This window comes from Erythrolamprus reginae, chromosome 6 (genome assembly GCF_031021105.1).
Source record: "Erythrolamprus reginae isolate rEryReg1 chromosome 6, rEryReg1.hap1, whole genome shotgun sequence".
NCBI lineage: Eukaryota > Metazoa > Chordata > Lepidosauria > Squamata > Dipsadidae > Erythrolamprus > Erythrolamprus reginae.
Genome location: NC_091955.1, coordinates 7,254,590 through 7,276,879, shown reverse-complemented (window position 1 = coordinate 7,276,879; position 22,290 = coordinate 7,254,590). Strand labels below are relative to the sequence as shown.

At 41.3% G+C, this 22,290-nt stretch overlaps 1 protein-coding gene across 2 annotated transcripts in view; it reads right to left on the bottom strand.

Moving 5' to 3' along the window:
- RELN (reelin) overlaps positions 1–22,290 on the bottom strand; it is a 522,908-nt gene that overhangs the window by 248,421 nt on the left and 252,197 nt on the right. Inside the window, exon 1 of one of the 2 annotated variants that reach the window (XM_070755185.1) lies at positions 1,154–1,290. The exons of the other annotated variant lie outside the window; for it this stretch is intronic. The gene's annotated coding sequence lies outside the window, so the exon portion shown is untranslated. Of the gene's footprint in view, positions 1–1,153; positions 1,291–22,290 lie in introns of those variants that run through there. 2 annotated transcript variants of the gene reach the window in all.

Sequence of the window (22,290 nt, the reverse complement as noted above, 5' to 3'; positions counted from 1 at the left end):
TGAGTTTCCTGCAGGGATATTGTAATTCTCGCTTATGAAAAGAACAATTTCCCAAGCACGTGGGTTAGTTCCCATAAAGCTTCTTCTTTCATAAATAAGAACGGGGGAAAAATTCCCTATGTTTGTCAGGGTCTCTGTAAAGATACCACATGAATCTCTTTACAAGCTGTGGGGGTCAATAGTCATTCTTCGTAGCCCTTTTGTGTTCTAGTTTAATAAAGGCTAAACCCTCCAAGGAACGTGGTTTGCTCAGGGCTTAAATCAAAAATCTAAACAGAGCAAAATCAATGCTTATTAAAGATGAACAGATGCAATTATTCTTGGCTACGCTTGTATTCATTTCTCTGTACGCAAGCCTTTGTAATCTTTGACTAAATAATTCTAAATTATCACACACACATCACCTTATAAAGGAATTTATAATAAAACTTTGGACGCGACAGAAGTAGCTTTGGTGTGAACTAATCTTGGTTTCCTTTTAATTAGAACTTTTGGAATTTGTTTGAAACGCCGACGCAATTTGTTTCTGATGATACACAATTGATAATACAGAATAGATGAGGTATTTCATTTCGGATATTTCTATACTCATAGAAACATAGATGATTGACGGCAGAAAAAGACCTTGTGGTCCATCTAGTCTGCCCTTATACTATTTCCTGTATTTTATCTTAGGATGGATATATGTTTATCCCAGGCATGTTTAAATTCAGTGACTGTGGATTTACCAACCACGTCTGCTGGAAGTTTGTTCTAAGTATCTACTACTCTTTCAGTAAAATAATATTTCTCACGTTACTTCTAATCTTTGCCCCAACTAACCTCCGATTGTCCCCCTTGTTCTTGTGTTCACTTTCCTATTAAAAATGCTTCCCTCCTGAATCTTTTTTTAACCTTTTAACATATTTAAATGTTTTAATCATGTCCCCCCTTTTCCTTCTGTCCTCCAGACTATACAGATTGAATTCATGAAGTCTTTCCTGATAAGTTTTATGCTTAAGACCTTCCACCATTTTTGTAGCTCATCCCAACAACAGCAGCAGCAAGAACAACAACAACAACAACTGGGAGGCTGCTTCTTCTTGACCAACTTAAAAATTTCAATTAATGGAAGTTAAAATGACAGAAAATAAATAAATAAGCAAACACTTACTTCCTTGTTCACACAACTGCTGGGCTAAGGCATCCTTGAATATAATTTGACCTCTGTGAGTAGCAGTGGCCCTAGAAATGGAAAGAAATATGTCAAAAAGAAAAATGCATATAACTAAATTGCAGTAGTAAAAAATTAGTCACCTTAAATAGGTGAAGCTTTTTAGCATATTTTTCTATGTATCGCTCCTCCTTATTTATTTATTTTTCGATGTTTCCCATATTTGAATACTTTTTTTCTTTCTTTCTGCTAATTAATGACCCCAATAAAGTTGTTTGAATTATAAATGGCCCCGTAAGTACAAAGACAGCGTACGAAACCTCTCGTGTTTTTGCTACTCGCAACAAAGCTTAGTGGGCCTTTGATAAATTTAGTCGGCTACAAGGAACAACAGACTGAGAAATTGTGGTAGTAAATCAGGAAAAAGGAATGTTTATTTATAAAATCAGGTTAAAGGAAACCTTTCCAGAGACTGAAATATATGAATGAGCCAAGAAAATGATTTTTTCCCCACTTCCTTGAAATGCAGTAGGTACAAAGGGCAGCTCCAGGTATTATAGCATTGCTATAATTGGAAGTTTAATCATTTGAGGATAAATTCAATTCAATTTTCCTTTATGAAGAAGAAAATAGTTTTATTACCGACAATACAAAAATAGATGTAATTATTCTGGATGATTTAGCTGTAAAATATCCTGGGAGCAATCATGTGGCGAACACAAAGGATGGATCCTATTTCATATGATATAATTCAGTTAAGTTGCCTGTTGGCTACAAGACAGTCAGATATTATATATAGGATTCCTGTGCATAGGCTGGAGCAATAAGTGTGTAATTTTGAACGCTTTGCAGGTTCTTTGCACTGGACAGTTTTCATCATAAATTGTGGTCATATGACCATGAGATGCTGCAAATGGTGGATAATCAACTAAACATGAGCCAGCAATGTGCAGCAGCGGCCAAACCCAACACTATCCTAAGCTACATCAACAGGGGGATACACTCCAAGACCAGCGAAGTTTTGCCAGACCCATCCTCGAATACAGCTCATCTGTTTGGAACCCATATCGCATCTCAGACATCAACACCCTTGAAAATGTCCAAAGATACTTCACCAGAAGAGCCCTTCACTCCTCCACTCGAAACAGAAGACCCTACGAGACTAGACTTTCAATCCTGGGCCTAGAAAGTTTAGAACTAAGACGCCTTAAACAAGATCTAAGTATTGCCCACAAGATCATATGCTGCAACGTCCTGCCTGTTGGCGACTACTTCAGCTTCAACCACAACAACACAAGAGCACACAACAGATTTAAACTTAATATTAACCGCTCCAAACTTGACTGCAAAAAATATGACTTCAGTAACCGAGTTGTCGAAGCGTGGAACTCATTACCGGACTCCATAGTGTCATACCCAAACCCCCAACACTTTACCCTTAGATTATCTACGGTTGACCTATCCAGATTCCTAAGAGGTCAGTAAGGGGCGAGTACAAGTGCACTAGAGTGCCTTCCGTCCCCTGTCCTATTGCTCTCCTATATCTCCTATACCTTTCTTCTATTCCTATATCTCTTCTTCTATTCTTTCATTGATATGTTCTATTACTATGTCTTCTTTTCTATTCTTTCTTAGATATATTTTACTATGAGTATCTCCTCTATAACCTTCATCATGTATTTTATTATGTGCATATAGATATATACCCACTAAAACCCTCATTGTGTATTGGACAAAATAAATAAATAAATAAAAATAAATAAAAGTATTAATACCACTCTACTACGCCCTGGCCAGACCACATCTGGAGTACTGCATCCAGTTCTGGTCACCACACTTCAAAAGAGACATTGAAACTCTGGAGAAGGTGCAGAAAAGAGCAACCAAAATGATTAGGGGACTTGAAACCAAGACTTACGAAGAGAGATTGCGGGAACTGGGCATGGATAGCCTAGAGAAAAAGAGGGGCAGAGGGGACATGATAGCTGTATACAGGTATAGGAGGTTTTGCCACAGAGAGGAGGGGGCCACTCTATTCTCCAGAGCACCAGAGGGCCGGACGAGGAACAATGTCTGGAAGCTGACCAAGGAGAGATTCAACCTAGAAGTAAGGAAGAACTTCCTGACGGTCAGAGCGATCAACCAGTGGAACAACCTGCCTGTGGAGGTTGTGAACTCCCCAACTCTGGACACTTTCAAAGGGAGATTGGACTGCCATTTGGCTGGGGTGCTTTAGGATTCCTGCTCAGGCAGGGGGTTGGACTTGATGACCTGCATGGTCCCTTTCAACTCTATCAATCAATCAATTAACCAATCAATCAATCAATCAATCAATCAATCAATCAATAAAATGGCTGCAAATAACCAGTTGACAAGAACACAAAATTCAGTCACATTTTGAATTTTGGAATTTCATGGGGGATTGAATGTTGGAATTTTGAAACCCGTTTGTAAATCCAATATTTGGCTCCATCGGAATGTCAAAAAGTTTGTAAGTGACGAATTGAGAGGTGAATGCTACCTCTATCCAATGGCTAAAATGCATTACATTTCTAAGGGAAAATCAGTATTCAAAAAAAACAAACCCAACAACTTTGCACCATCAGTATTGTGTGCTTTTGTATACATGGCATCACAAATTTATTTATTTATTATTTATTAATCAGACTTCTATGCTGCTCCCAACATACAGCAAAACGATATAAAACATCTTAATCCAAATGTATAATTTTTTTAAAAAAATATTTTCTTGTGATAGGCTAATCAAGACTCAGAACCCAAATCTAACATTTATTAATTTGAGTGCGAGAACAAAATTCACCTAGAAGCTTTTCAGCTGTCAATATCTGAGAGGGAACAAAGCAGATTCCTCTATGGAACATACTGAAACACTTTTGAAAAATCACCTAGTATCTTCTTATGTTCAAATATTATTATTGTTGTTGTTGTTGTTGTTGTTGTTATTATTATTATTAATATTATTTATTAGATTTGTATGCCGCCCCTCTCCGTAGACTCGGGGCGGCTCACAACAACAACAAAGACAATGTAAGAACAAATCTAATAATTTAAAAACACTAAAAACCCCATTATTAAAAGCAAGCACACACACAAACATACCATCTATAAACTGTATAGGCCCGGGGGAGATGTCTCAGTTCCCCCATGCCTGACGGCAGAGATGGGTCTTATGAACTTTACGAAAGGCAAGGAGGGTGGGGGCAGTTCTGATCTCCGGGGGGAGCTGGTTCCAGAGGGTCGGGGCCGCCACAGAGAAGGCTCTTCTCCTAACTCTGCGGGACCTAACCGGTCGCTGGGATTCGTGCGGCAGAAGACGGTCCTGGAGATATTCTGGTCCGATGCCATGAAGGGCTTTATCGGTCATAACCAACATTTTGAATTGTGACCGGAAACCGATCGGCAACCAATGCAGACTGCAGAGTGTTGGTGTGACATGGGCATACCTGTGGAAGCCCATGATTTCTCTCGCAGCTGCATTCTGCATGATCTGAAGTTTCCGAACACTTTTCAAAAGGTAGCCCCATGTAGAGAGCATTACAGTGGTCGAGCCTCGAGGTGATGAGGGGTGAGTGACTGTGAGCAGTGACTCCCGGTCCAAATAGGGCCGCAACTGGTGCACCAGGCGAACCACGCCCCCCTTGCCACAGCTGAAAGATGTTTCTCTAATGTGAGCTGTGGATCGAGGAGGACGCCCAAGTTGCAGACCCTCTCTGAGGGGGTCAATAATTCCCCCCCCCAGGGTGATGGACGGACAGGTGGAATTGTCCCTGGGAGGCAGAACCCACAGCCACTCCGTCTTATCCGGGTTAAGTTTGAGTCTGTTGACACCCATCCAGGCCCCAACAGCCTCCAGGCACCGGCACATCACTTCCCCTGCTTCCTACCTGTTTTTTTAAAGATGAACCTGAAAAATAAAACTTTAGGGAAGTTGTATAGTGAAACGATCTCTGTGACAATATTACAAGCAATTGTGTTCTCTTTGCTGATGATGTTAAGCTATTTAATACCTCTGATAATACTTCTACCCTTCAAAAGGACCTTGACCACGCAGCTGAATGGTCTAACAACTGGCAACTCCAAATCTCATCCAACAAATGCTCCGTCCTACACATTGGTAAAAAGAATCCGAATACTAAATACACACTTGGACAAACTGAATTCGCAGAAGACCCTCACTCACTCAGTCAAAGACCTTGGAGTCCTCATTTCCAATGACCTAGGTCCTAGAGCCCACTGCAACAGCATTGCCAAAAAAAGCACTAAGAGTCACAAACTTAATTCTACGCAGCTTCTTCTCTAGAAGCACCGATCTACTAACCAGAGCATACAAAACATTTGTCAGACCAATTCTTGAATACAGCTCACCTGTATGGAATCTACACTGCATAACAGACATTAATACAATTGAAGGAGTCCAGAAATACTTCACCAGAAGAGTCCTCCACTCCTCCTCATGCAACAAATTACCTTACTCCTCCAGACTTCAATGACTATGTTTAGAAAATTTACAGCTACGCCGCCTTTGAACTGATTTAACTGTTGTTTATAAAATCATACATCACAATGTACTCCCTGTTAGTGACTACTTCACCTTTAACAACATAGAAACATAGAAGACTGATGGCAGAAAAAGACCTCAGGGTCCATCTAGCCTGCCCTTATACTATTTCCTGTATTTTATCTTACAATGGATATATGTTTATCCCAGGCATGTTTAAATTCAGTTACTGTGGATTTACCAACCACGTCTGCTGGAAGTTTGTTCCAAGGATCTACTACTCTTTCAGTGAAATAATATTTTCTCACGTTGCTTTTGATCTTTCCCCCAACTAACTTCAGATAGTGTCCCCATGTTCTTGTGTTCACTTTCCTATTAAAAACACTTCCCTCCTGAACCTTATTTAACCCTTTAACATATTTAAATGTTTCGATCATGTCCCCCTTTTTCCTTCTGTCCTCCAGACTATACAGATTGAGTTCATGAAGTCTTTCCTGATACGTTTTATGCTTAAGACCTTCCACCATTCTTGTGGCCCGTCTTTGGACCCGTTCAATTTTGTCAATATCTTTTTGTAGCTGAGGTCTCCAGAACTGAACACAGTACTCCAAATGTGGTCTCACCAGCGCTCTATATAAGGGGATCACAATCTCCCTCTTCCTGCTTGTTATACCTCTAGCTATGCAGCCAAGCATCCTACTTGCTTTTCCTACTGCCCGACCACACTGCTCACCCATTTTGAGACTGTCAGAAATCACTACCCCTAAATCCTTCTCTTCTGAAGTCAACAACAGCACAAGAGCATGCAATAGATACAAACTAAATGTAAATCGCTCCAAACTAGACTGCAGAAAATAATAGTGGTCAGTGCCTGGAATTCACTACTGGACTCTGTTATTTCTTCCCTCAATCCCAAAATCTTCAACCTTACATTATCTACAATAGACCTCTCCCCTTTTCTAAGAGGTCTGTGCACCTTCGTGCCTGCCGTTCCTGTCCTAATGTCTTTCTTATCTTTTCTATCTCTACTTTATACTTATATTATGTTAAACAAACTGCAATACAATACTATATTTTTATGACAAATAAATAAATGAAATAAAAATAGCAATTGGAAATTCCTATTCTGGAATTATATGTAGAAACAGCTGCATTTTTTTTAAAAAAGAAAGAACACAGGGAAATTTATATTTACAATTCAAGCAATCTGGACATGGGTACATTTCCCTGTGGCTTTAAAAAGCCACAAGGAAAAATGTACCTGAAATAAATATTTTGAGCAAATTAAAAGCACAAGTTGTATACAAAAGAATCACCAATACCATAGTTCCCTCTAAGCTGAGCAGTGAGCAATCGCTCACTTAAAAATCATCATCAATTCAGAGTTTTCCAAACCTGCCCAGAAGCCGAGAGGGAAAGAGTGAGAGGGAAGGAGAGAGAGAGGAAGAGAGAGAAACAGATAGAAAAAAGAGAGGAAGGAAAAGAGAAAGAAAAAGAATGGGAGTAAGGAAGAGAGAAAGAAAATCAAAATCTAGTTTGAAACTAGCTCAACTATTTAAGTAGCATTTTGATATTGATAGAGTTGCCCTATTATGAGCTCACTGCTATAGACACACAGTACAGTATTTTATTTTGAAATTCTCTAAGGCAAAACAGGGTGGGTTTTTTGTTTGTTTGTTTGTTTGTCTGTCTGTCTGTCTGTCTGTCTGTCTGTCTGTCTGTCTGTCTGTCTGTCTGTCTGTCTGTCTGTCTGTCTGTCTGTCTGTCTGTCTGTCTGTCTGTCTGTCTATCTATCTATCTATCTATCTATCTATCTATCTATCTATCTATCTATCTATCTATCTATCTATTATTTCTGTGCCGCCCAGTCCCGAAGGGACTGCCGCTCAGACACTATACTTTTCTGTCCACCCCCCCAAAAAATTAGAGGGAACACTGACCAATACTATAAACGAACAACACAGGTCTGTTCAAAAACGAGCTTTTAAATTACCAGGCCAGCTCCATAACACAGACAATAAAAATAACCTAGCCGTAGATGTATCCACATCATTTCGCTTCAAGGCTGTTCAGAATGACAAAAACATGACATTTATTCTAAAAATGCTGAGTTCAGTCCCATTGAGGTTAATTACCACACAGATCAAAATCTTGCCTTCCTAACGAGCAATCGAACAGGGCAATAAATAAATTCACCTTGGAATAAATTTCACTGGAGATGATTATACCTACCTCTGAAAAGACATTTATTGGGTGATTTCCCTAAGAAACATTTTTCGCGCATCTGAAATGAGCCTCGGCAGAATTCAATCCAGCAAAATTTATTACTGCTCAGAACCAAAGTATGCTTTAAAAAAAAAAAGTTGGCAAAGCTTTCCATAGGACATTTGGCTTCTCCGAAGCTACGGAAGCTACACTGCTTTTATTGTACATTTCATAAAGGTAAACTATCTTTATCTTCGGGGCCGTCTTCTGCTTCATATCCCAGCAGCCGGTTAGGTCCCACAGAGTCGGCCTTCTCCAGGTCCTGTTGGCCAGACAATGTCAGCTGACAGGGCATAGGGGAAGAGCCTTCTCTGTGGCGGCCCCGGCCCTCTGGAACGAACTCCCTCCAGAAATACATACTGCCCCCTCCCTCCTGGCCTTTCGTAAAGCTTTGAAGCTATCTCAGCGACTGATTAGATCCCACAGAGTTGGCCTTCTCCAGGTCCCATCGACTAAACAATGTCGTTTGGCGGGTCCCAGGGGAAGCCTTCTCTGTGGCGGCCCCGACCCTCTGGAACCAGCTCCCCCCTGAGATTAGAACTGCCCCCACCCTCCTTGCCTTTCATAAACTCATTAAAACCCACTTCTGCCATCAGGCATGGGGGAATTGAGACATCTCCCCCGGGCCTATACAATTCATGTATGGCATGTTTGTGTGTATGTCTGATTTAATAATGGGTTTTTAAAATGTTTTTAAATTATAAGATTTGTCTTGAATTGTTTTATTGTTGTTGTGAGCCGCCCTGAGTCTACGGAGAGGGGCGGCATACAAATCTACTAAATAATAATAATAATAATAATAATAATAATAATAATGATGATGATGATGATGTTGCATGCCACCCCTCAGTCGCTTCGAGAAGGGCGGCATAGAAATCGAATAAATGAATAAAAATAAATAAATAAATAAACAGAAATCAGAGAGGGAAGAGCAAGTGATATATTATATTCCTTACCATATCATAAAATTGATACTCTATGTGATGATGATGATAATAATAATAATAATAATAATAATAATAATAATAATAATAATAATAATCTCGCAATTCAAATCTCACCACCAGCTCAAGGTTGACTCAGCCTTCCATCCATCCAGGTGGGTAAAATGAGGACCCCAACTGTGGGGGTAATATGCTGGCTCTGTTTAATAAAAGTGCCATTGCTAACGTGTTATAAGCCACCCTGACTCTAAGGAGAACGGCGGCATAAAAAAATCTAAAACATCTAAAGCTAACCCTTTTCTGTCTTACGTGGTAGATAAGTTGAATGACAAACATTTTGGCTGACGGTCAGCGTGAAATTTATTGCCGAACAGGGATATGAATTGAGGGCTTATATTAATTAAATAGCAGCAACAGTTACCTAATCTTAGTCTAGACAAGGTATTAATAATCCCTGTCATATTTTTTTTAAATCCAACCAAGGCACAACTGCATAAGACTTTCCAAGAAAGGTTTTGATGAGAGAGTTTGGAGGTGGAGCGGAGAGAGGAATAAATAAATAAGGGGCTATTTTATGAATGCAGGTTAAGAAAGAGAATAGGGCATTTACAAAAGAAAGGATCTCAGTTTATTTATTTATTTTATTTATTTATTATTTAGATTTGTATGCCGCCCTTCTCCGCAGACTCGGGGCGGTTGGGAAACAGGCCAACAGCCTTGAGCCAATAATAGCTCAACAGGCTGTCAAATGTAGAATCTGGGTAGGTCCATGCAACTGTGTGTTTGTCATACGCACAGTGGTGTGAGTTGGTTTCGTGCCAAGATTCTGCAAGAATGAAAGGCAGCAAGGGAAGAATGAAAATCACGCCAAGGACCGCTTCACTGGAGCCATCTAACCAATTCTCCCTTTCCCCTGATTCATGAGATGGTTTATTAAAATGTATAATTGTACAGGAAATGTTAAATACAGTGGTACCTCTGCCTAAGAATGCCTCTACTTAAGAACTTTTCTAGATAAGAACCGGGGGTCCAAGATTTTTTTGCCTCTTCTGTTTTTCACTAACAGACCCAAGCCTCCGAAACTGTAACAGGAAAAGGCAGGGAGAAGCCTCCGTGGGGCCTCTCTAGGAATCTCCTGGGAGGAAACAGGGCCAGAGAAGCCTCCATGGGGCCTCTCTAGGAATCCGCTGGGAGGAAACAGGGCTGGAAAAGGTGGGCAGAAGCCTCCGTGGGGCCTCTCTAGGAATCTCCTGGGAGGTAACAGGGCCGGAAAAGCCGGGGAGAAGCCTCCGTGGGACCTCTCCAGGAATCCGCTGGGAGGAAAAATGGCGGGGAACGGCAGGGAGAAGCCTCCGTGGGGCCTCTCTAGGAATCTCCTGGGAGGAAACAGGGCCGGGAAAGGTGGGCAGAAGCCTCCATGGGGCCTCTCTAGGAATCTCCTGGGAGGAAACAGGGCCGGAAAAGGCAGGCAGAAGCCTCCATGGGGCCTCTCTAGGAATGTCCTGGGAGGAAACAGGGCCGGAAAAGGTGGGCAGAAGCCTCCGTGGGGCCTCTCTAGGAATCTCCTGGGAGGAAAGAGGGCCTCCACCCTCCCTGTGGTTTCCCCAATCGCCCACATTATTTGCTTTTACATTGATTCCTATGGGGAAAGTTGCTTCTTCTTACAAACTTTCTGACTTAAGAACCTGGTCACAGAACGAATTAAGTTCATAAGTAGAGGGACCACTGTACAAGAATAAGATTAAAGGTAAAGGATTCCCTGTCCTGTCATGCCCCACTCAAGGGGGCGCTGTTCATGTCAGTTTCTTGGCTGAGGGAGCCAGCATTGCTTTCAGACAATACATGTATCTATGATCATCTGGCAGGGCTATATGCCAAAGGTGCACAGAATACTGTCACCTTCCTACCAAAGTGGTATCTATTTATCTACTTCCCATTGCATGTTTTCAAATGAGCAAATGGCAGGAAACTGGCCGGGCCTTCGTGCCGCTGGGAAATTTTTCCAGACTCGGGTTCTTAAGTAAAAAATGGTTCTTGAGTAGAGGCAAAAAAAATCTTGAACACCCGGTTCTTATCTAGAAAAGTTCTTAAGTAGAGGCGTTGTTAGGTAGAGGTACCACTGTACAGTTACAAACTGTGTCTAAAGTTACAGCCCGACTCCTTTCTTTCCGTATCCTATCTAATCTTCAAAACTATAAACCATTTGTTGATGTTTAGGGTTTTTTTTTTCTGTTTTACAGCCAAAAAAAAAGTCTAGCTTTCTCCGTCTCTATGGATTTGCTGCTTGGAACAAGATGAAGAACATCCCCAAAGTATGTCAACCTACACAACGGGTCCTCATGCTGGCTAGGGAATTCTGGGAGTTGAAATCCACAAGTTTTAAAATTGCCAAGTTTCTAGTCCTTTGGTCTAATGTTTAAAGCACTAAGGTAAAAACTGGATACCACGAGTTCTAGTTCCGCCTTAAGCATGATTAAATGGCTATGTGAATTTATAAACAAAAATTATTCATTTATTTTTTTTACCACTAATTACCAGTTTTCCCACGGCATTTTGACAATGTGATTTGGGTATGTTTTGAAGGCCATAGAAATGAATTGAGAGCTTCACACCCCCAGCCTTAAGGGCTAATTGGCACATGAGCGTTAACTCCATAATCTGAGTAGCAATACGAGTTGAAGCATCTGAATACTGTATATGATTTTAAGAGAAAACAGAATATGCTGAATTTAGTAGCATAGAATTATGATTAAGAACCATTAAGAATTTTTTTTCTCTTTCCCTTTCTCCGCAAACAATGAAGAATATATGGGATTTTTAGAATGTTAGATATTGAGAATATATTTTGGGGGGGGTTTTCTTTGTTTTTGTTCTTAAATTTTAATGTTGGGGAGATGGAGTTATGGGAGAGAAAGGGGAAAGTAGAAAGTAAGGGAAATTTGGCATATGTATATGGTTGGATATCGGTATAGTGTTTTGTTATTTACATATGTTTTATCTTAAGGTGGAGAAAAATAAAAAATATTATACCCACAAAAAGAATAATTAAGAACTGGTAATAAAAGCAAAAAGCATATCGAGGCCCTGTTTTTTTTGTGTGTCTTAATTCAGAAGGTTCTTAAAACAAATGTAAAACTGAAATCAGAAGTTTTCCTTTAACAGCTGTGGAATAAAGAACTCCAAAGAAAAACTGGAACTTTGCTATTATCTGGGTTGAGAATACTATACGTGCAATAATGAAAAGAGACATCAATCCCCACCATTGGAGAGAAGATGGAAAAAATGACAGAGACATTAAAACTAACTATTTAGTTAAAAAGAGAATTTATTCAGTTTTGTTTCCATTTGGAAACCACTTCTGGACTTGATGCTCAAAACACACACACAAAACCTCCTGAGGTTGTAGGCGTTCCAATCACTGGTGGTTTTCAAAATAATAATTAATAATAATAATAATTTATTAAATTTGTATGCCGCCCCTCTCTGGAGACTCGGAGCGGCTCACAACAATCACAACAATATACAAATCCAATATTTAAAAAGAAAAGAAAACATTTAAAAAACCCATAATTAAGAACCATACAATACAATCATACCATTCATAAAAATTATATGTGATCAGGAGTATCTCAATTACCCCGTGGCTGGCAACAAAGGTGGGTCTTGAGTAACTTGCGAAAGGCAAGAAGGGTGAAGGCGGTTCTAATCTCCGGGGGGAAGCTGATTCCAGAGGGCTGGGGCTGCCACAGAGAAGGCTCTTCCCCTGGGGCCTGCCAGACGACATTGCTTAGTCGACAGGACCCTAAGGAGACCAACTCTGTTGGACCTGATCAGTCACTGGGATTCATGCGGCAGAAGGCAGTCCTGAAAATATTCTGATCCAATGCCAAGAAGGGCATTATAGGTCATTACCAACACTTGAATTGTGACCAGAAACTGATTGGCAGCCAGTGCAGGCCGCGTTCTGCATGAAATACTAGACAACCATTTGTCCAAGAAGGTGGTTTTATTGTTGTAAACCGCCCTGAGTCCTGCGAGATTGGGCAGCATTATTATTATTATTATATTATTATTAATTAGATTTGTATGCCACCCCTCTCCGAAGACTCGGGGCGGCTCACAACAGCAATAAAAACAATATAACAGTGGAACAAATCTAATATTAAAAAACATATAAAACCCTATCATTACTTAAAAACCAAACAGCAACATTCATACCAAACATAAAAGTATAGAAAATAGCCTGGGGGGAAAGTGTCTCAACTCCCCCATGCCTGGCGGTATAAGTGAGTCATAAGTAGTTTACGAAAGACAGGAAGGGTGGGGGCAGTTCTAATCTCCGGGGGGAGTTGGTTCCAGAGGGCTGGGGCCGCCACAGAGAAGGCTCTTCCCTTGGGGCCTGCCAAATGACATTGTTTAGTCGACGGGACCCGGAGAAGGCCAACTCTGTGGGACCTTATCGGTCGCTGGGATTCGTGCGGTAGCAGGCGGTTCCGGAGGTACTCTGGTCCAATGCCATGTAGGGCTTTAAAGGTTATTGAATAAATGTAATTAAATTAAAATAAATTTGGCACGCAAACCAAAAATATGTTCGCCATCACTGGACCCGGAGGATTAGAAGACTTTCAACGTCCCTTCCGGCCCTGTGAAAAATATGCTTTTATTAATCTTGTTCCAAGTAATATATGTCAGACCTATTATAAAACATATAATTTACTTCCAAAAAAGCAAGTTCTCACTCCCTTTTTCACACATAATTATTTCTACATTAAAGACTGGAACGGTGCCATTTGCAAGCCAGACAATTCATATATATATAAAACAAGATAATATTCTATTAATTAAACGCTGACGGGAGTAGAAAAATCAGGTCTTTTTCAACCAGGAATGTGATACTGATGGCCTACATAAATACAACCTATAATGTGGATTCTTGCAGTGAGCTTGTGGCTGTTGTCTGAGGATTTTCAGACATAAACCTAAATGTTCCTTAAATAAGATGAACCCTCCAACATCAACTCAAAAGATTCCTTTATTAGGAATGCCACCAACCCCAGCAAAAAGTATCTCTTTCAGGCTAGGGTGTGGCTTCCCAAGGACCAGCTCATAGATTTCCACTGCTCTCCTCTCCTCTCCCTTCTGCGCATCCATGCGTCAGGCACTGGACCCAGCTGTTCCTCCTCTTCCTCATCAGCTACCTCCAGACCTGAAGACTGTTGACTCTCCATTTCAGGACTGATGGATGGCCCAGGCATTGCCTTTGACCCTCCGTCTGCCAACTCCATTCCCTCTTCTCCCAGGTTGCCCCGATGTTGACCCTGACTCCCCCTCCTTTGAAATGGCGTCTGTAAGTGATGTGCGTTACAAGCAGGGTGTCGTCATTGAATTTCTCACTGCGAAGAAAGAAACTGTTGGGAACATTCACAAATGTTTATGTGCAGTTTATGGAGAATCTGCAGTCGACAGAAGTACGGTTAGTCACTGTTCTGCCTGACCGGCCTCAAGCAATGATTAACGGTCCAGGAAAGAAGGTCAGACACACACGTGCATAGTTAGTCAGCAAACTTGTAAAGAAAAAGTCTAAAGCAAACGGTCCTTACTTTCAGGAGTAACACACAGGTTGAGTTGAAAATTCAGCCAGCTACAAAGTTCAAGGAAAAGCAAACAAATACAAAAGTCACGTAGCATAAATGTTCCAAGAGGTCTCTGAATTTTCAAGGCACAAAAGCAGCAGCTTGTCCCAGAGTTTTCAACTCCCACAACGCTGAGTTGAAATCCAAGAGCAGAAACTTCAAAGCAGGAACAACGACGCCACACAAACCACCCAGATAAACAGCCACAGTTTGCCTTGGCCCCGTTCCCTTTTTATGCCGTTAGCCCTCATTAAGGGAACCACACCCAGCCCAGGTGTGCTTATCATGCCTTATCATGCTTCTTAAAGCGATCCCTTCTTTGTAAGGCCCTTTGGTTGCGTAAATTAATGTATTGTCCTGCAGACGAACTGAGAGAGGACAAACTGTCCGACGAACTGCCAGCCCCCTCCCCTGAGCTGTCTGCTACATCTTCCTGGCTCTCTGCCACATCTTCCTGACTGTCTGCTATATCTTCCTGGCTGTCAGCCAGGCTTTCACAGTCACTGTGTGCCGCGTCTCCCCCATCTGTGGGGGCAACGGCTGGCCCAGGCCCAAACACAACAGTCACTGGGCACAGAGGGAAGACATTTTGAGGATGACAGAAAGGTGATTCGCACAGTGCAGAAATGACTTCGTGACCAGAACAGGGAGTGGTGCCAACAAGGCATACACGCCCTTGTGTCTCGTTGGAGGAAGGCCATAGAACGGGATGGAGATTACGTGAAAAATAGGGAGTGTAGAAGAAACATCATTCTTTCTTGTGTGTAACTTTCATTGTGTTCAATAAATAATTGTTGAAGAAAAAAATGTGGTGCATCACTTTCTGAGCAACACTTGTATATTCTATTGATCCTTTGGTTATTTCCAAAGGATATACAGTCGTACCTCTACTTACAAACCTAATTCATTCCGTGACCAGGTTCTTAAGTAGAAAAGTTTGTAAGAAGAAGCAATTTTTCCCATAGGAATCAATGTAAAAGCAAATGATACTTGTGACTGGGGAAACCACAGGGAGGGTGGAGGCCCTGTTTCTTCCCAGGAGATTTCTAGAGAGGCCCCATGGAGGCTTCTCCCCGCCTTTTCCGGCCCTGTTTCCTCTCAGGAGATCCTAGAGAAGACCCCCGCAGGCTTCTCCCTGCCTTTACCGGCCCTGTTTCCTCCCAGGAGATCCTAGAGAGGCCCCACAGAGGCTTCTCCCTGCCTTTTCTGGTTACAGTTTCGGAGGCTCGGGTTTGTAAGTGGAAAATGGTTCTTGAGAAGAGGCAAAAAAATCTTGAACACCCGATTCCGACCTCCTCGTCGCCACTGTTAAATCACCACTCGGAGTCAGGTTGAACCAATTTTTCATTTATTGAAGTGCTGAGACAGAGTAACGCTCGCTCACGAAGTATCTACTCGAACTGGGGCAACGGCTAGTCCGTTGCCCTACTTATATTGTAACAAAACCGCGGGCTTTTGCTAACTGTCAATATTTAACTTTCGCGGCTATTTTCCCATAGCCGAGTTTTAACCAATCAATGAATTTCTTACATTACTTCAAACAAACACAACACTTATCTAGAAAATTTTGCAAGTAGAGGCGTCCTTAGGTAGAGGTACCACTCTACAATAAATATCTATATTTATTGTATAGAAGAGGAATCTGTTCTATACAATAGTGGTGGAATGGAGTGCCCTGCTGCATAGATAAGCACAGGGAGAATGTAATCACAGCAATGGCTTAAATCAATCTCTCATTTACATTAACAAAACATTCCTAAGTGCCTCTGGCTGCACGGGAGTCCCTGGATGACTAATTTGTTTTGATCCACCAATCCTCCTTCCAGGACTGGGCTAATTGGCCGTTACCTAGCAGACGTTGTCCAGCATTGAATTCCTCCTACCAGGAAGGAAGATAAAGAACTAATATAAAATGAAGTCCCTCCCTCCCTTTTGAAAGCTCACCTGAGAGAGAGAGAGAGAGAGAGAGATTGATTTTCCTTGCCTGGCTAGGCTGCCTACTACCTAGTGTGATTGATTTAATTAACTCTTCCATGCCTGAATCCCTGGGAGTGTATCCCCTCCGTAAACCATAATTGTGGATCTGATATGTCAAGCGTACAACTCCTGGAGTTTCCTTTCTCTGATCGTATGGCGTTTGGTCAAATGTCCTTTGACATTTGTGCCTTTCGTCCCCTGTCCACTTGTCTTTCCTTTCTCTCACTTATCATATATATTCTCTTTCTTTTATATATCCTCTCCTCTAAGTTCACTTTTACCCTGATATATATTACTACATGTCTATTTTTCTTCCTATGTATTTGTGTATTGGATAAATGAATAAACAAACAAACAAACGGGTCAAATTGAACAGGGCCCAAAGACGGGCTACAAGAATGGTGGAAGGTCTTAAGCATAAAACGTATCAGGAAAGACTTCATGAACTCAACCTGTATAGTCTGGAGGACAGAAGGAAAGGGGGGGACATGATCGAAACATTTAAATATGTTAAAGAGTTAAATAAGGTTCAGGAGGGAAGTGTTTTTAATAGGAAAGTGAACACAAGAACAAGGGGACACAATCTGAGGTTAGTTGGGGGAAAGATCAGAAGCAACATGACGACAGAAAAAGACCTCATGGTCCATCTAGTTTGCCCTTATACTATTTCCTATATTTTATCTATGTTTATTCCAGGCATGTTTAAATTCAGTTACTGTGGATTTACTGTGGCATACAAATCTGATAAATAAATAAATAAATAAACAAACAAACAAACAAACAAATAAATAAATTTACCAACCGCGGCTGCTGGAAGTTTGTTCCAAGCATCTACTACTCTTTCAGTAAAATAACATTTTCTCACGTTGCTCCTGATCTTTCCCCCAACTAACCTCAGATTGTGCCCCCTTCTTCTTGTGTTCACTTTCCTATTAAAAACACTTCCCTCCCGAACCTTATCTAACCCTTGAACATATTTAAATGTTTCGATCATGTCCCCCATTTTCCTTCTGTCCTCCAGACTATACAGATTGAGTTCATTAAGTCTGTCCTGATATGTTTTATGCTTAAGACCTAATTGTTAAATAGGTTTATAAATATAATTGTTTTAAATGTTAAAACAAGAAGAGAGGCTCCTGAAAGCTTTTTATTTGCTACGGTTTTTATGAGATAAGAAAATTCCATATATAAATAATGTTAAGCATGTAGGATGTGTTTTCTTTGATGTATGTTTTTATTGCATGGTGCAGAAAAAATAATAAAAAAAGTTAAAACCGACAAAAGACATTTAGTGTTTGAAATGTTGTTCTTTAAAACCTGCATTTTGGGGGGTGTTTTTAACTTCCCCTAAATGCACTGGTTGTTTGTATTTACTCTTGCACTATCTGAAATGCATGAATGGGCGCCATCTGTCCCCACCAAAATGGGCTCTCATCATTTATCAGCTGACTTTCTCAGAGAAGATTAGAAGAGCAATTTCTTCCCCAGAAATTAGCGCTACTGGGTTCAGTGAGATAAAAGTGCTTCGGATGACAACTTAAACGGCAAGATCACAAAAGCAGAATATTCATGGGACAATCCACCCTGATAGATGATTCTAGCTTGTATCTCTGCCTGAAAGCAGATGTTACCTCTTGGCTAAATTCGCAGGGATGCATTCTGCTAAAGTCCCTACAATATAAGGGTTTTTTCCTCCCTTTAATAATGCAAACAATACATTTAAAGGGTTTTTTCTAAAAAAAAAAAACATGCTGAATTTTGAATACCTGGATAATTTATTATGCATTTTTTACAGATGCGAATAGATTCAGCTTTCCTTCTCTTTCCCATTCTTTTTTGCATTTATTTTATTTATTTATTTATTTTGCCCAATACACAATGAGGGTTTTAGGGGGAATATCTCTATATACACATAGTAAAATACATGATGAAGGTTATAGAGGAGAGACTCATAGTAAAATATATCTAAGAAAGAATAGAAAAGAAGGTATAGGAATAGAACATATCAATGAAAGAATAGAAGAAGAGATATAGGAATAGAAGAAAGGTATAGGAGATATAGGAGAGCAATAGGACAGGGGACGGAAGGCACTCTAGTCTAGTGCACTTGTACTCGCCCCTTACTGACCTCTTAGGAATCTGGATAGGTCAACCGTAGATAATCTAAGGGTAAAGTGTTGGGATTTCCTCTATAATTCATTTTCCCTTCAAACAAGTGATGCTGAAGAGTTAAAGAATGGAGGATGTTTAGTTTTAAATGTTTGCTAGGTTAGTTGTTTCCTATAATGGAGGAAAATCTTCAGTCTAACATTAGCGTGTGTTGAAATTTGCAAAAGACTTGAAATGAGAACCGAAACAGCTGAAGCCACTAAAATGCGGATTGCTAATGTGAATGGGTGATGTTTTACTGAGATTTCCTCCAAATAAGATCATGATCAAATAAGAAGTGATTATCAGGTGCAGTCCTTTCTTTTTTTATCTATCTATCTATCTATCTATCTATCTATCTATCTATCTATCTATCTATCTATCCATTCATTAGATTTGTATGCCGCCCCTTTCCGTAGACTCGGGGCGGCTCACAACACAATAAAAACAGTTTATAACAAATCTAATAATTTACAATATAAAATATTTTAAAAAACCATTATTAAACAGACATACACACAAGCATACCACACATAAATTATATAGGCCCGGGGGAGATATCTCAGTTCCCCCATGCCTGACGACAAAGGTGGGTTTTAAAGAGTTTGCGAAAGGCGAGGAGGGTAGGGGCAGTTCTAATCTCTGGGGGGAGCTGGTTCCAGAGAGTCGGGGCCGCCACAGAGAAGGCTCTTCCCCTGAGGCCCGCCAACCGACATCGTTTAGTTGATGGGACCCGGAGAAGGCCCACTCTGTGGGACCTAATCGGTCGCTGGGATTCGTGCGGCAGAAGGCGGTCTCGGAGATATTCTGGTCCGATGCCATGAAGGGCTTTAAAGGTCATAACCAACACTTTGAATTGTGACCGGAAATTGATTGGCAACCAATGCAGACTGCAGAGTGTTGGTTTGACATGGGCATACCTAGGGAAGCCCATGACTGCTCTCGCAGCTGCATTCTGCACGATCTGAAGTTTCCGAACACTTTTCAAAGGTAGCCCCATGTAGAGAGCGTTTCAGTAGTCGAACCTCGAGGTGATGAGGGCATGAGTGACTGTGAGCAGTGAGTCCCGGTCCAAATAGGGCCGCAACTGGTGCACCAGGCGAACCTGGGCAAACGCCCCCCTCGCCACAGCTGAAAGATGGTTCTCTAATGTGAGCTGTGGATCGAGGAGGACGCCCAAGTTGCGGACCCTCTCTGAGGGGGTCAATAATTCCCCCCCCAATTCTTTTTCTAAACAGTGGTCCCAAGTCTTCAAAAGTCATAAAGAGCCAAAATTAAAAGGGGGAATAAAAGAATTATATTACATGACACTACATTCAGGGGTGGGATTTTTGAAAATTTGCAGGGAACACTCCACAGGTGTGACAAGTGATGTCAAACTGGCTATGTCCCCTAGCCATGCCCCCTCCCCAAGGTCAAACACAACCCTGATGAAATCGAGTTGGACACCCCTGTATTAGAATAATATTCTTCCAGAAATGTTGAGCTCACTTGCGGTAATAAGAATTATCTCTATTTGCTGAAGTTTGGTTATATTATTTGCTTAGCACCATCCTTGGCTTCAAAACTATTTCATTTTTGTCTTTGGGCTATATTTTTTAAAAAGAGAGAGCAAGAATGGTGAGATTTTAAAATAGAGACGTAATGACTTTTAGCAGGCCATTTCCTAAGTCTTTTTTTCACAGAGAATTGTGTGAAACCTGCTTCGCATTTAATGAAGCAGATAGTTTCGGACAGTTTAATTCCTTTTTCCCCCCAATTCAATTCAATTCAATTTATTAGATTTGTATGCCGCCCCTCTCCGAAGACTCGGGGTGGCTCACAACAACAATAAAAACAATATTCTAGCAAAACCAAATCTAATATTAAAAAGCACATAAATACCCTATCATATTTCCAGCAGACGTGGTAGATTCCAGCAGACGTGATAGAAAAATCCACAGTAACTGAATTGAAACATGCCTGGGATAAACCTATATCCATCCTAAGATAAAATACAGAAAATAGTATAAGGGCAGACTAGATGGACCATGAGGTCTTTTTCTGCCGTCAGACTTCTATGTTTCTAAAAGCAAACAACACATACATATCCAAACATAAATATAAAAAAGCCTGGGGGAAAGGTATCTCAACTCCCCCATGCCTGGTGGTATAGATGGGTCTTGAGTAATTTACGAAAGACAATGAGTGTGGGGGCAGTTCTAATCTCCGGGGGGAGTTGATTCCAGAGGGCCAGGGCCGCCACAGAGAAGGCTCTTCCCCTGGGGCCCGCCAAACGACATTGTTTAGTCGACGGGACCCGGAGAAGGCCAACTCTGTGGGACCTTATTGGTCGCTGAGATTCGTGCGGTAGCAGGCGGTTCCAGAGGTACTCTGGTACGTTTTGCCTACCTGATGTGGATAAATGGTTTGAATTATGAATTAGTGAATGCTTTGAATTACTAATTAGTAATACTTTGATGGCTTTGCTTAAAGATGCATTACAGCTCAATCAGAGGCGGGTTCCTCTTATCTTTTCTTATTGGTGTGCTGCTCGCGTGCACCCCTAGCACAATTTTGCTTCTGAGCATGCGCAGAGGGACAATTTTACTCCTGCTGGAAAATCACCGATAATTAGGAAAAAAAGATGGCGGTGAGCACTGACTGTTGTGTTTGAGCCTGGGCCAGCTGTTGCTCCCACAGATGGGAGAGATGCGGCACAAAGTGAGTGTGAAAGCCTGGCTGACAGCCAGGAAGACGTGGCAGACAGCCATGAGGATGAGGCCACTGGTTCAGAGGAGTTGGCAGACAGCACGCAGGACTCAGCAGACAGCCCAGGGGATTTGGCATGCAGTCACTCAGACAGTCTATCTTCCTTGGATTCCTCTGCAGAGCAATTCATAGACATACGTAGCCGAAGAGCTATGCAAAGGAGGGCTCAATTAAAGGACTATTATCAGTGATCAGAGTAGCACCTGGGCTGGGTGTGGTTCTTATACTGAGGGCTGGGTGTGGTTCCCTTAATGAGGGCTCAAGGTATAAAAGGGAACAGAGTCACAAGGCAAACTGTGGCTGTTTATCTGTGTTACTTTGTGGTTCCTGCTCTGAAGTTTCTGTTCCGTGCCTTTGGATTTCAACCCAGCCTTTTCAGGCACGTGGGAGGTGAAACCTCTGGGACTTGATGTTTGCTCTAAGATTCAAAGGACTCCTGAAACGTTTCTGCTCCATGCAGGTTGTCTTTGTTTGCTTTTTTCTGTGTTTTGTATTTGGCTGAATTATGCCTTGCACTATCGTTTATTCCTGACACTAAGGACTGTTTTTGTTAACCCCTTTTTTTTTGTTTAATACAAGTTTGCTGATTAGAAGAGCACGTGTGTGTGATTTCTTTTCCTTGGACTGTTACTAATCGCCTGAGCCCAGTCAGGCAGAACACTGACCGGCAGAGAAAAAAACACTGGAGCCATCACACCAAAATTTCAGAGCAGCACACAGGACCATATCGGTAGAAACCCACCTCTGAACTCAGTATTATTTTTTCACTTGGATGATATGACTGAGTTCTTTTTTCTGTTTTTTCCCCCTTCCCTTTAAACATCTTTTTAAAAGTGTGACGTTCTCATTCACAAGCATAGTGTGATTCTCAGATATGTACCGACCTCATTTGTGGTGTGA